Source organism: Dermacentor andersoni, chromosome 3, assembly GCF_023375885.2.
Source record: "Dermacentor andersoni chromosome 3, qqDerAnde1_hic_scaffold, whole genome shotgun sequence".
Taxonomy (NCBI): Eukaryota; Metazoa; Arthropoda; class Arachnida; order Ixodida; family Ixodidae; genus Dermacentor; species Dermacentor andersoni.
In genome coordinates, this window is record NC_092816.1 from 76,159,591 (window position 1) to 76,172,464 (window position 12,874).

Below are 12,874 nucleotides of genomic sequence, written 5' to 3' on the forward strand. Positions count from 1 at the left end.
TTGCGTTTTCCAAGTTCAATTGACGCGGTTCCGTTTAAGGTTGTTCACCTAAAAGACGAAACCATCTCTTCTCGTTTGTAAGCAATCGTGAACACTAAAGTTAGGACTGTGTGTCTAAAATCATGTGCCTTGTTGCCTATAGAGAACGACGTTATACTGATATTGTTGACTGAAGTGTGTGCTCTTTGTCAACGACGGTAACGGTCATATATCGCGATCTTTTAGCGAATTCCGGTGGACGTACGCAGGCGCGTGTATGTGCGACGGATGTCCACTGTTAAGACGAATGAACAAAATCGTCTTTCTCAGACAAAACTTCTTGAATAACTCACCGACTCCAAGTTCTTCTCGCCGGATTCAATCTTACGTTTGCCAAAGCAAAAGGTAATGTCTGGGTCATGCTTACTGCGGGAATACAAATTGTAAGGTCAGTTTCCAGTTTTTAGTAATTATCAATCTCTTCCTGTATTAAGGCAAGATATGTTGCATTACTCCGTTTTATTACAGATACCAAAAGAGGGAAATAAATCACGGTTCTGTTGCGAACCACAACTTCCCATTTGCCTTTGTTCGTAGTGTATCGCATGCACATCTTCTATTTATTCTTTTACACACCCTTCTCGTACTCGTTTATTTCACATTTGTTCAATAAACAACGCAGAACTACAGTTGGCAAGTACGAATAACTAGAAAAGGACGCGGCAGGTATACATTGTCCTTTTTTTGAGAGATGGATTTCTTGAGCAAAAACGAGAAACTCTATCTAGTTGCTGCCAGCCTCTCTCTTTCCTTTTTTTTTTCCTTTTGCATAGTTATACGTGTTACAACATAACGAGCCAATTTCGCAACCTCTTCAAAAGACCAATAAGTCCGGAAAGAATACCTCAATGAAGAGTTTCAGCGCAAAAGCTCTAAAAGGTTGCCGCCGAATGTCTTCTGCAAGAAAATGCGAGTAAGCCGCTACTTCTTCTTTCTCTCTCGCTATCTTTCTCACTTTCTGCTGCCCTTTACGGCACTGTCACTCGGCTAACATCCTTATCACATCAAAGAAAGAAACGTGACTCGCAAGTCTTCCGTCCGCATGCCTCGGACGCGTGATTCGGGCGCAATCATTGCCTTACCAGAACGGCAGGAACAGCGAGATACAAGTGGCTGATAACGAATAACTAGCTGAAACAAGCCCTCGCCTCCGCGCGGAGGACACCACGTGTGCGGCGCTTAGCTGCACGCACGCCACCTCCCCTCCCCCACCCCTTCCTAGAGCGACAACCGCGCGCGCAAATAGTACTTCGGACACACACGTCGCGCCAGCAGTTCCGTGCAGCACTGAGAAAGTCCTCGCGGAGTCAAATCGGCCTCGTGAAATTCGCGGGAGGAAGCGTAGTCCGGGAACCAGTGGTAAATAATTTGCCACGATACATTACAGCTATGCACGTTATCTCACAACTGGCGCACTTCGGTACTGTGCCATAGGTTACTTTAGCGCTACTGGAGCCGTGGTCCTATGCGTCAGAGACTATTTCAAAAAACGTACAATTACAAAGTTTCTAGAAATCGTTGCCGCCTTCTTGCTGCATTCCCTGCTCTGGGCTATTTCTACTGTTATGTTCACGCCCTGTCAGCTACTCAAATGCGGGCCAACAGGACTAATGAATCATGAACATTGCGCCAATATTCCCTCGTGATGACCCAACCCATTCAGCTTTTCTGGTTGCGGAATAGTGAATCCTGGCTTGATCGCTATTGAGTTGCTTTCAGGAATGGATTCGCTATGTCTAGTTCTGTCGGTCACTGCAGCATACCGGGAGTCCTGTCTCCGCGCAAATGTGTCGGGCTCCGGAATCACTGCGCACAGAGGCATGCACTTTTTCTACGCGTGCACGGGTACATTTTGGCTTCAGTATGAGAACGGGAAGCCCTGTCTGCTCTCATTTTTATTGCATTTTCTCTGTTTTCCGACAGCTGCCACGGTGCAGTCATGTAGTAAATCCCTTTTCGTGAGCTTTGATTATGTTGGGTCGACACTAGGCCTCTCTAACGGCACATGATTTCCCCCTCATTTCCCGTGTCCATAGTCGGCCATCTTTATTACATATGTTACGGCGGTTCCACCGTTCTCGGTATCGCGACACTGCGCCTACGTAAAGCCACCACTCCCGTACTTCTGTCAATGCGCCACTGGCCGCCTGCCCGAACCGGTCGTAGCGCCGGTATTGGGTTCCGGCCGAGCTGTAACTGTCTATCGCCCCTTGTCCGTACAACCTCCAGATGCCGCACGGAACTAAACCGGTTGGCCCGCGGAGGAGTGGTTGCCGGTCGGCCCATAGATACACGAGATAGCGTAGCGGCTCGCGCGGCAGCGGAGAAAAACAGCTGATAGCGCGCAAACGCGCTGCCGTCGCCGCCGCCGCGAGACCAGAGTCCAGCGGCGTCGGTCCGCGCTGGCGTTGGGCTCGATTAGAGCGCGCGCTCCCATTGGCTTATCCCGGAGGCCTGACGACCCCGCGCACCGACCGCACCGTGGCACGTGCCGGAGCCGTGGACGGCGATAGCGGCACGGCGCCCGTCGGGGGTGTGTTCGGCCTACGTGCCCTCGGCGGGGCCGTTATCGATGGGGGCGAGCGGTTGCGGAGGAGGAGCGGGGAAATCGCGCCGTCGCACGCGCGTGTGTGCGCGAGCTTGCACGGCGCGAAACGACGAGGCGAAAAATAGCGCGCCGCGCGCGGCGCCGGCACTTTGTGCGACAGTGTTTGCACGAGGAATTTGTGGCGCGCTCGATCTAATCTGTGTGTTGTGTGGGCGATGCGAAATCGCCCGATCGGTTCCGCTCGCTCGCGCGGAGCGAGAAGATCCGGACGGGCGTGCCGCGTACCTCACGCCATGTTAGCATTGTTTGTTAATGAGGAAGAGAAGGTGGATGAGGAGGAGGCTGATTACGCTCTTGTTCCTTAGTTGGCTACAATAGGTAACAGTTGCGTATACTGCGCACGAATATCGGAATCGCGGTACCATATGCTATAAGCGCCCTCGGAATGACATCGCAGTTAATTAGCTTTCTCTCAATATAACGATGTAAATGGCTGTTGAATGGCAGAACGCACGAATGGCTTGGTACTGATAGTAACTAATGTGTAAGTGGCGGAAAGTGTGCGTATGCTTACTTAACGTGACTTGTATGAGAATTGACCCAGCTTCCTCGGACTCAGGTTGCAAATGATTCAATATTCACCAAAGTGTTTTTTTTTCAATTAGCTCCGCTGTGCTTCTCAACGCCGGTTTTTAATTTACCGCAGCTATGGCTTTAGAAGCACAGAAACAGACAAGGTCAGCTAGAAGAACACAGGCAGCGCTTGGTTTCTATAGCGTTTTCATCACGTTGTGCGTAAAAGAAACATTTAGCAACTTACCATGTTTGTTTCGGGTACGGCGAGATGGATATCACATTACCGGCTTATAGCGGTCATGCATAGTACCCTATTTTTAACGCTAATTTTTACCGATTGGTTTGTAAGCTTATGCAAGAAACACATCGTATTAAGTGAGACACGCACACAAACTATCCAATCAGGCATGCGACCAGTCGTACTAGCAAGCAACCGCGCCCAATAAAGGGCTCCAAAAGGCCCACTATATCCCAACGATGCTTTTCTCTCGATTGTATTCTATAGCTGTCATCCTCCGATAAAATATGGTTGATGCTAGCGACCGTTTAGTTGGAGTGTCACTCGAACCGTTCGACATGCACGAGAAGGGAAAAAATTATACGCGAGCTTGCATCATAATTACATCATAATGCAATTTTTCTTAAATAGAAAAAGAAATCTATCAAACACGGAATTCGAAGTGAGGATCTCTCAGTCATGAGCTCAACGCTTTGACGCGGCACCACGAAATCCAAACGGCTGGCGGCGCAATGTATCCCGGGAACGGACAAACTGAGAGAAGCGTGTCCCCCTCCCTGGTAAGCGAGGGAAAGGCCGATTCCGATGACGCGAAAGTCTCCAGATGACCCTCTCGCAACTCACGCATGCTTGTAGGATGCACAGGCAAATACGAGAAAAGGTTATTCAGGAAAAAGCTGGACGCAATCTGTACATTATCGCGACAAATGCCCAGCAGTAGAAAGCGTGCAGCCATCTTTCCGATGCGCTTCACGTCATACATAAGGCACCGCTTCGTATCATGTTACTTACACTTTACTGTGCTGGTCAGGCAAATCTGTCAACAGGGCTCGTCACATTCAGAGAATCGACCGTGCTACGTGCGTCCTGATGCGGAGTACGCGGTCGATTACGAAGTATTTTTCAAACTGCCGGAGTGTTCAAACACCGACTTGGCAGGGCCTTTAAAGAAGGCCCCCTTTCGGCAGATGTGGCTATTTCTAATGAGTAGCAATGCCAAACTACCCATGTTCTTTTATCTACTTTTTATTTAACAAAAGAAATAGACGTCATATTCGACTGAACCGGAAATTAACAAATGCTCACAACGACGGCTGCGATGGACCCTCCGGTATCTTCGCGGGCGTCAGCGCATAGCCGCATTATTATTCCGTAAACTCCGCCAGGTCATCTCTATCTCATCTCTATGTTAATGTTTTTGTTTATTTATTTTTCTTTCACTCACTTAATTCATCATTTATTCCTTTTATCTTTTCTTTTTCATATATATTTTCCCATTTCGTCTCCCTTTACAATGCACTAAGTCCCAGATTGTAGTTCTTGTTACTTTGTGCTTCACGGTGGAAACGCATATAGGCTATCATAGCAGTAGCAAATCTGCTCTCGAAACGGGCGAACCCTACGCAGTGCTCACGTTCGCTGCATAAAACATCCGTCCCGGAATGTTGCTGAGCTGCTCGAGCAATAAATTGGATTTTGTGAGATAGTGCGTAGAAAGCCAGTTGCGCGCAATAACGCTCAGTTTATGGTTATCTCCAGGAGCGGTGATCCCGTGCAAGCACCGAGCCATGTGCACGAACTATTACTCTGAACGCATCCGAACGGACTCAGGATCTCCCCGAAACCCCGGCTCTACCCCAGGGTTGGTCTCTCGGTTCACACCTCACTCCTCGTTTGTCTTCGGAATTCACTACGGGCCAAAGTGAGTCGTTTCGGGCGTGGCTGTAGACAGACAAAGCTCAACTTCGGACGAGGGATGATGTGCAGATTGTTCGCGCGCTGATTTTAAGTCCTTTCAGCAAGCGATGCGGCACAAAATGCGGCGATTCCTTGAGTGCCTTAATATTCGACTAGCCGTGAGTTCCACTGCTCTGGAGAGAGGGCCTACCTGCAAAATTCATTAGCCCCACGGTCTTCAGTGTACAAACAGTGATTTTACACGGAAGGAAGCGTCAGTCGTAAGACTTCGGGAGCCATATAAATATGCTACCAGCCGGTAATGCTACCACACAACAAACTCTAGAATCAAGCTGGAATGGTGATGGCTTCAAGCTGTGTGTCACATTTTCCGTAAATGTAGCGGCAAATTTTTTCTGACTTGCGCATTGAAGAGAATAATACTGGGCCAGAAAAAGAAGAAAAAAAAAGGCGGAGGGGCGTGGACTGTGGAGGGTGTAGGTCTTTTCCTCTTCTACGTTGTGTTTCAATATTCGCAGATAAAGTTGAGTGTCCTAACAGCCGCTACATAATACTCGTTTTTGCGAAGTCTCAGCAGATCACTTGGTGTGAGCCGTTCCTTCTGGCGGTAACCATATTCTCGGAAGAGGTTCCTTTTTTCTCGCGTCGCGTTCAAATTACCGCGCGGGACTGCCGCCGCAACAGCTGAGTTAGCACTTCCGAGTTTTGCAACAAGGCACGTTAGCCTTGTTGCAAAAGCGACACCAGGCTATCGCTGTGTGTACCAACGCGAAACCTGAACAGCCCAACACGGCTCGCCACGCCAACTTTGCATGACATTATATATTCACGCAGGCCTTCAGCCCGCATGCTGATAAGCACGGAGCTGGACCAAACCGGAACGGGAGGTGACAAGCACGAGCGGTGACCTTCAGTCATGCAGTCGCCTCCAGCAGCGGCTGTCCGGCTGCGAGCGACCACGCTTCGCGCGCGTGCGCAACATACGTCAGAGAGTGAAACAACGGACGTAAGATACCGCAAAGTCTCCCTGTCTGGACAAAGAAAGCAAGGCTTTCTTTGCCCAAAGCTGTACAGAGAGTTATCAGGGACTCCGCAGTGGGGGCCCACCGAATGATTTTGACCACCTGAGTTTCTAAAGCACCCGACTAGATCTAAGTTCACGAGCATTTTAGCGTTTCGCATCCATCCGCATCTAAACACGACCACTGCGGCCGGGTATCGAACTCGTTACCTCGTGATCAGCGGCAGAACGCGAACGAAATTTAGCCGCAGCGCTGGGTTACGAATGGGTTCAGTTATGCATGTGTGAATGCGGATGGTTGTAACCAGCTTAGAGAAGCCCGCACCCATATTCAATGAGCTCGGAGCGTAGCTTGCGGCCGCTGCCTCACCATCTTAAGTTTGGCGTCTTTGTTTGAGAGTGACCGGCAGCAATCCCTCTATGACACACACATTGCGAGATATATAAGTGTTATTCAAAGTCTTGTTTCCTTGCATTAAACTTCACTCTCTTCGAAAAGAGAGCGCCACATTCTCTATCGATCAGCTTCGCAGATGATTTTGCTTTTGCGTGACACGTTTCGTTGTAGCGACGGGCATCCAGTCAGTGCCTGCATTCGACATACCAGGTAAAAATAACGCTGGTTGAAGACCTGTCATTCGGTTCAACACGTTCACTTCTGCTGGATTAGCCAATCAGGTTGCACTTTACGTGCGCGTCCAACAGCAATTATTCCACGTATATAGTGTATGGCCCCACAGTGGCGAAGTCAGGAAAACTGTCATTCTATATATAGTCGAAAGGATCAATGTTTATATATTACCAGAAGATGCAAAACCTCAAAGACGGAATAAATTTATGGTACCTGCGTATCTGCAACAAAGCACTAATATGCATAGTCCTCGTGTGTAAGGCAAAAAAAAGAAAGAAATGATCAACAGCAGCATAAATAAGTACAATGCGCTGGAAACAAGAGCCGTGTTTTTTTTTCTCTTTTGTTCTTGTCGCACAATGCCCTCACGAGAGACGAAGCCGCAGTACTGCAGAAACTACGAACAAACACATATCCACACTTGAGTCTGGGTCACGTTACATACCCTCCCCTGTATTCTTACAGATGCCCACACTGCGAAGAATGTGGAACGCTCCACCACGTGGTACGGACATGCGCAAGGAGAGCACACCAAAGCTCACACGCACACCACATCCTATATATACCGCCGACAATGGGTGACAGCGTTGTCCAGCTCCAGCTCAACGGACCAGCTCGAACTAGGTAGTCGAGCAAGCGAGAAGGGCACCGCCCACCGGAGAGAGGACAAGCTGTACCCGGGTGTACTTCTGGACAAAATTTATTCTCCATGTCTCAGAGTTTTATGCAAGCTTAATTGTTTTCTCAACCTTTCTTGCTATATGTGCATACAGCCTGGAGTGAAATTGTTGAGTGCGGGGATTTTTTTTTTTCCCCGACTTCGACACATCGACATGATCACGTGTGCACTTCCTGGAAACGTAGAGAGCGCTCCTGAGTCGGCCACTCGTCTGCGATATACGTCCTGCCCGTCTAACTGACACCACTTTCCTATCGCCTGCCAGAATGCGCCTCACTCCTGATATTCGTCGCCTCCACGGAGGAGAGTTGAGTTGAGTTGAGTTGAGTGGTTGTAGGGTACTGGTGGGATTAGCCTTGCAGTTGCTGCCGGCAAATTCTCATGCAATGTCGCCTCATGTTTCAGCAGGTGTTCGGAGGAGAGAACACCTGCTGAAACATGAGGCGACATTGCATCAGAAGCTCGGTCGGCATGCCAGGAAGCAACGAGAATAGTTGTCTCGTAATGCCACGTGCAACAAAGGAGGATGGGTTAATCTACGCACAATGGAAACTTGTCAGACGCAGATAGCGAGGTTGATTTGCAATGAAACAAAGTGTAAAGGGCATGACATGCGGGCTCGGCGAGCGATAGACAGCTACATAAATATGCGCGTAACTTCACGCGTGAACTTGAGCTATTAGTTTCCAAGTTCAAATGGCGTCGGAAGCGATCGTTTTGGAGCTTCTCAACCGTACTAGTTGTGGCACTTCCACACAACCCAGAGGTTTCAAAAATCCAGCACAATAATTAGTGAACAGCGTATCACAGGATGGGTTAATCTACGCACAATGGAAAGTTGTCAGACGCTGATATCGAGGTTGATTTGCAATGAAACAAAGTGTAAAGGGCATGATATGCGGGCTCGGCGAGCGATAGACAGCTACATATATATGCGCGTAACTTCACGCGTGAACTTGAGCTATTAGTTTCCAAGTTCAAATGGCGTCGGAAGCGATCGTTTTGGAGCTTCTCAACCGTATTAGTTGTGGCACTTCCACACAACCCAGAGGTTTCAAAAATCCAGCACAATAATTAGTGAACAGCGTAGAGAGCTTTCTGGGTGTAACGTCACCTGTGAACAACAAAACTAACCATAAAACGCTACTTTCTTAGTATCGCGAAATACTATATAATCGAGAGAGAGAGAGATGCTGACTTAAATGAGAAATCGAATGGAGATGTTACCTGACTAATCATCCGGCATGCTGCTCCAAGGGCTGGGCGATAGTTGTGGTATACATATGGATCCCCATATACACACACAAACTGTACGTATGCATCCTCAGACACGCACGTACACAATACATATATTCCCGAAGTTTTCGTGAAAACGTGTAGACTTTAGAAAAACCAGCGGCGCTTTCGTAGAGGGCAATGCGCTAGTGATGCCTGCCCACGGGCGGGGTATCTCCCGCAGCTCCAAGTTCGAGTCACGCAATACGTAGTGGGGCTGCTGCTAGGCTCGGCATGGACTGTAAGCAAAGCCAAGTAGAGAGCTCTTCAAATCAAGCGCCGTTTTTCGCTCAGTGAAATCAGATTTTAAGCCCTCTTTATCAATAGTAAGCAACGACAGCTTTCGTTTTGTCACGAATCGGTGGTGCATGAATCGATTGCAGCACACGGAACAGAGCAATCCGTGGTGATTAGTCGCTAAATAAAAAAAAAATCGTTAAGCAACTTTTTTTAACATTTATTTTCAGCGGGCTCCTCGCAATCGCGAAACTGAAGCGAGCTCTCCGTAAAAGCCATGCCAACTTTTGGATCTGGAAAATTGCAATTACCCCGGGAACTGTGGCACGAGGAATTTCGGCTATCAGAGGGCGCGAAACCGAAACTGGGAGGCTGCAGCGAGGGCTAAGCCGCGTCTCTGAAGGCGACTAGGGTCTAGCGTCGAGGAGGAGGAGGAGGAGGAGGAAGTGCGCGTTGAGGCGCGTACCCTTGAGGCGACGTTCTAGCAGCGAGCAGCAGGCGTGCTGCGGCTGCGTGCTCCTCGCTGTCGCCGCGCGCTGCCTGCCCGCTGCTGGGTGACGAACACAGAACGTCGCTTTAAGGCTACGCGCCTCAATGCGCAACTCCTCCTCCTCCTCGAGCCTAGACCCTAGTCGCCTTGAGGGACGCGGCTTAGCCCTCGCTGCAGCCTCCCAGTTCCGGTTTCGCGCCCTCTGATAGCCGAAATTGGTCGTTGTCACAGCTCCCCTGATAATTGACATTTTCAAGATCCAAAAGTTGGCATGGCTTTTACGGAGAGCTCGTTTCAGTTTCCCGATTACGATGAGCCCACTGAAAGTAAAAGTTTGAAAGTTAATATATTTTTGTTAATTCTCGAGTAATTAATCCGTTTCAGCCGATACCCCGTGGTCGCCACCTCTGATGGCACGTCTCCGAAGAAACCGCTCCTTTAATAAGGCGAAAGCTTTAGATGGCTCCTGGGACAAAAATTTGACCATCCGGCGTTATAGCACCAAAATTCAGTGGCATCAAAATTAGGGGTCGAACCCTGGACCTTTGGTGGAAGTCGAACTCGCGACCTTCGGTGTTAATTAAGACGAAGTTAATTATAATAATTAAAGTAGAGTTAAGGCACTCAAACCCACAACCTTCGGTGTTGGGCCACCTGAGCCATATAATGTTGTCACATTAAAACATGTAAAGAGACAACAAGTAATAGGAAGTAACAATGCATTCGAATGAGAATGTCAAGTAATTTAATGAATGTCTCGTGAACGTGCAGGTCTTCGCTGTCATCCTCTTTGGCGTATGCAAAAGTGACTGTCATTTTTTTTCAATAGGCTATTTTTAAATAATACTTGGAATCTTCATATTGACACCCTGTATGTGTCCATGAGAAAGCTCTGCCGAGGATGGTATCGTATCGAAGGTCCAGAGAAATAATGAAGACTAGTTTTCCCATATAGAAGCCCTCTAGAGCACAGCTGCAAACCAAGTCAAGCTTGCGTCAACAGCGACGATAAACATTATCAGCAGTCGAACCTCACGGAAGCTGTCATCACGAGCAACACGCTGAACTACTCAGAATGCCGCTATTTACGCCAAAGGCACAAAAATGTAACTGCTCTAGTCGCTATGCCACTCCCAATTTCATCTCCCGTTTATCTCCAATGGGTAAGCAAGTGATAAGCATCCCACCGCTGCATCCGCGACCTTCCAAAAACGGAAAGTGCGTGGTCGCGAAAGTTTCTCGGATGAATGCGACCGCAGAGGGGGAGATAACCGGTAAATATCACGTGGGCTCTGAACGCGACGAAATGTGCATATCGTGCTGCACGTGCGGGCGTCGTGACATGTGGCTCATTAATCTGCTTCCCCGGCTCGAATAATTAAAAGGCTGCTTTATACGTGCCACTGCGTCTCTTAGGGGCGGATACATGCCATGTATTAACATCTTTTGTAGCAGGACTTATTGTTGAACTAGTTGGTGTTTGCTTGCCGATATATGTAGCGCGAAGACACAATTACACGGAAGAGACGCAGAACACGCCAAAGGCACTACTAGCGAGTTTCGTAGCTTTTTTTTTTTTGTCTCGTCTTGTTTGCTTGTTTAAGAGTGCCAGTACACAACTATTCGAGTACTGTAGCGTGGAGATTTCGCAAATGCGAAGCTTTTGATGACGCTACTCGCAGCGTTTTTGCTGTTTCATTGATTGGATAAGCGCGGTGTGCCCCGCTGAACGGGCAAATAGGCTCCTGACCAACACGTGATAAGTACTTGGTACATCAATTTCTACCAAGCTTGTACACGTCACAGAAAAGAAGTTACCGATTACAATTACAACTGGTTCCTTGAAAAATGTAATTGGGTACAATTGCCAATAACTGCACTACGAAAGTAATTGTTCAATTACTAAAAAGTAATCGACCACTTTAACGTTACTTTTCTCCTTTCATTAACGTTTCACAAACACATGTAATTAAACTAGCTTTCCCGGCTCTTTCAATGCGTTCTCTGTTGCCCTTCACACATTGCCCATTTTTACTAAAAATTGCTTTCAAAATTTTGTTCGGGAATCTTCCCTTGTTTTCTTGTGAAGACACTTTGCGGGGGCAGCAGCACCATAAGCTCGTCCGATGTGCGCGTCGGAGAGATGTGTCGTGACCTACGAACACCTCGCTGACAAGATTGTGCTTTGTTGCCGAATGCCGCGGTGCTCGGGTCTCGGTTCTTCTATGATGGCGCAGCGCTTCATTGTGGCTGGAGTTAGGAGAAGGCTCTCGCGATAAGGCAAGCAAATAACTGGAATATCGATTATATTGTGACTCCCTGGCATCACCACCGAAGTGGCCACAGAAGCGCCGCTATCTACTTGCCGGCCATCATCTCACGGGCCTCCACGCGACGCCCTTCACTCGTTAGCCATTGAAACTTTATTGTAATTGTAATTATTTATTGTATTTAATAGTAATGGAAGCCAACAAACGTTCACATCCCATGAGAAGGCTGCGAAATATGTAATGTAATTTAATATAAATTCGCATATTATTCAGCCCTAATAATATTGTCCGTGTGTCAAAATTGCAAGAATAGGTGTATATGAGTAACGTATATATCAGATGCAAATATCTGCGTTTAATCGCCGGAAAGCTTCTGTTTACATAAGTGAAGTCGTAGACTATGCTAAGGCACATATAATTAAGCAGCAGCTCTTAGCACCAATGAAGGCTGCTTGAAAGCGCTTCCAGGAGGTAGGCGAAGAGAGAGAAATGTGTTATAAGAAGAAAGCTCGGTAGTTGGACTTCCAAGAGAGGTTTGCGAGTCTGCAAGATTGCCATGTTTAGGTGATTGAGGAGCAGCTGCAGTACGCTAATTGTGGAAAGGGCATAGTGTGTGTACCAATTTTTTTCCCTTTGGACACTGTTGTTCCCGCCAAATTTTATACTCAATGCGGCATCGCCTAACTGTTATAGCTAGTTTTGACAAAAATGTGACGGGTTACATGCAAATGGTTACTGAGAAATGTAATTGGATTATACATGTTAAGTCTTACTGAGTTCACAAAGTAATCGTTAAATTAGAAAATTACCAAAGATACATAATTGATTACAAGTAATAACATGTAATTCGCTACGTACAGGTCTGGTGTCCACAGTAGGAGGTAGAAAGCATACTAAAAGTCATGTGTGCGTAGGCTTTGCAACCATCTCGATTTTAGCGGGGCCGTCCCGACTTTGGAGTAAATGTCCCGTGTCCCGACTTGAAAGAGTCGGGACGTCCAAATGTACCGAATTTCAGTGTGTGTTTCTTTATTCGGCCGGATAACAATAAATAGGCCAGATTCTTCTATAATGTTTGACACTTGGTTTGCACATTGTTCCTTTTCGTGTTTTATTATATTGTCATAAACAGGAAGGCAGTTCCGCTTTCGGCGTAGTTCTAGTCCTCTTGC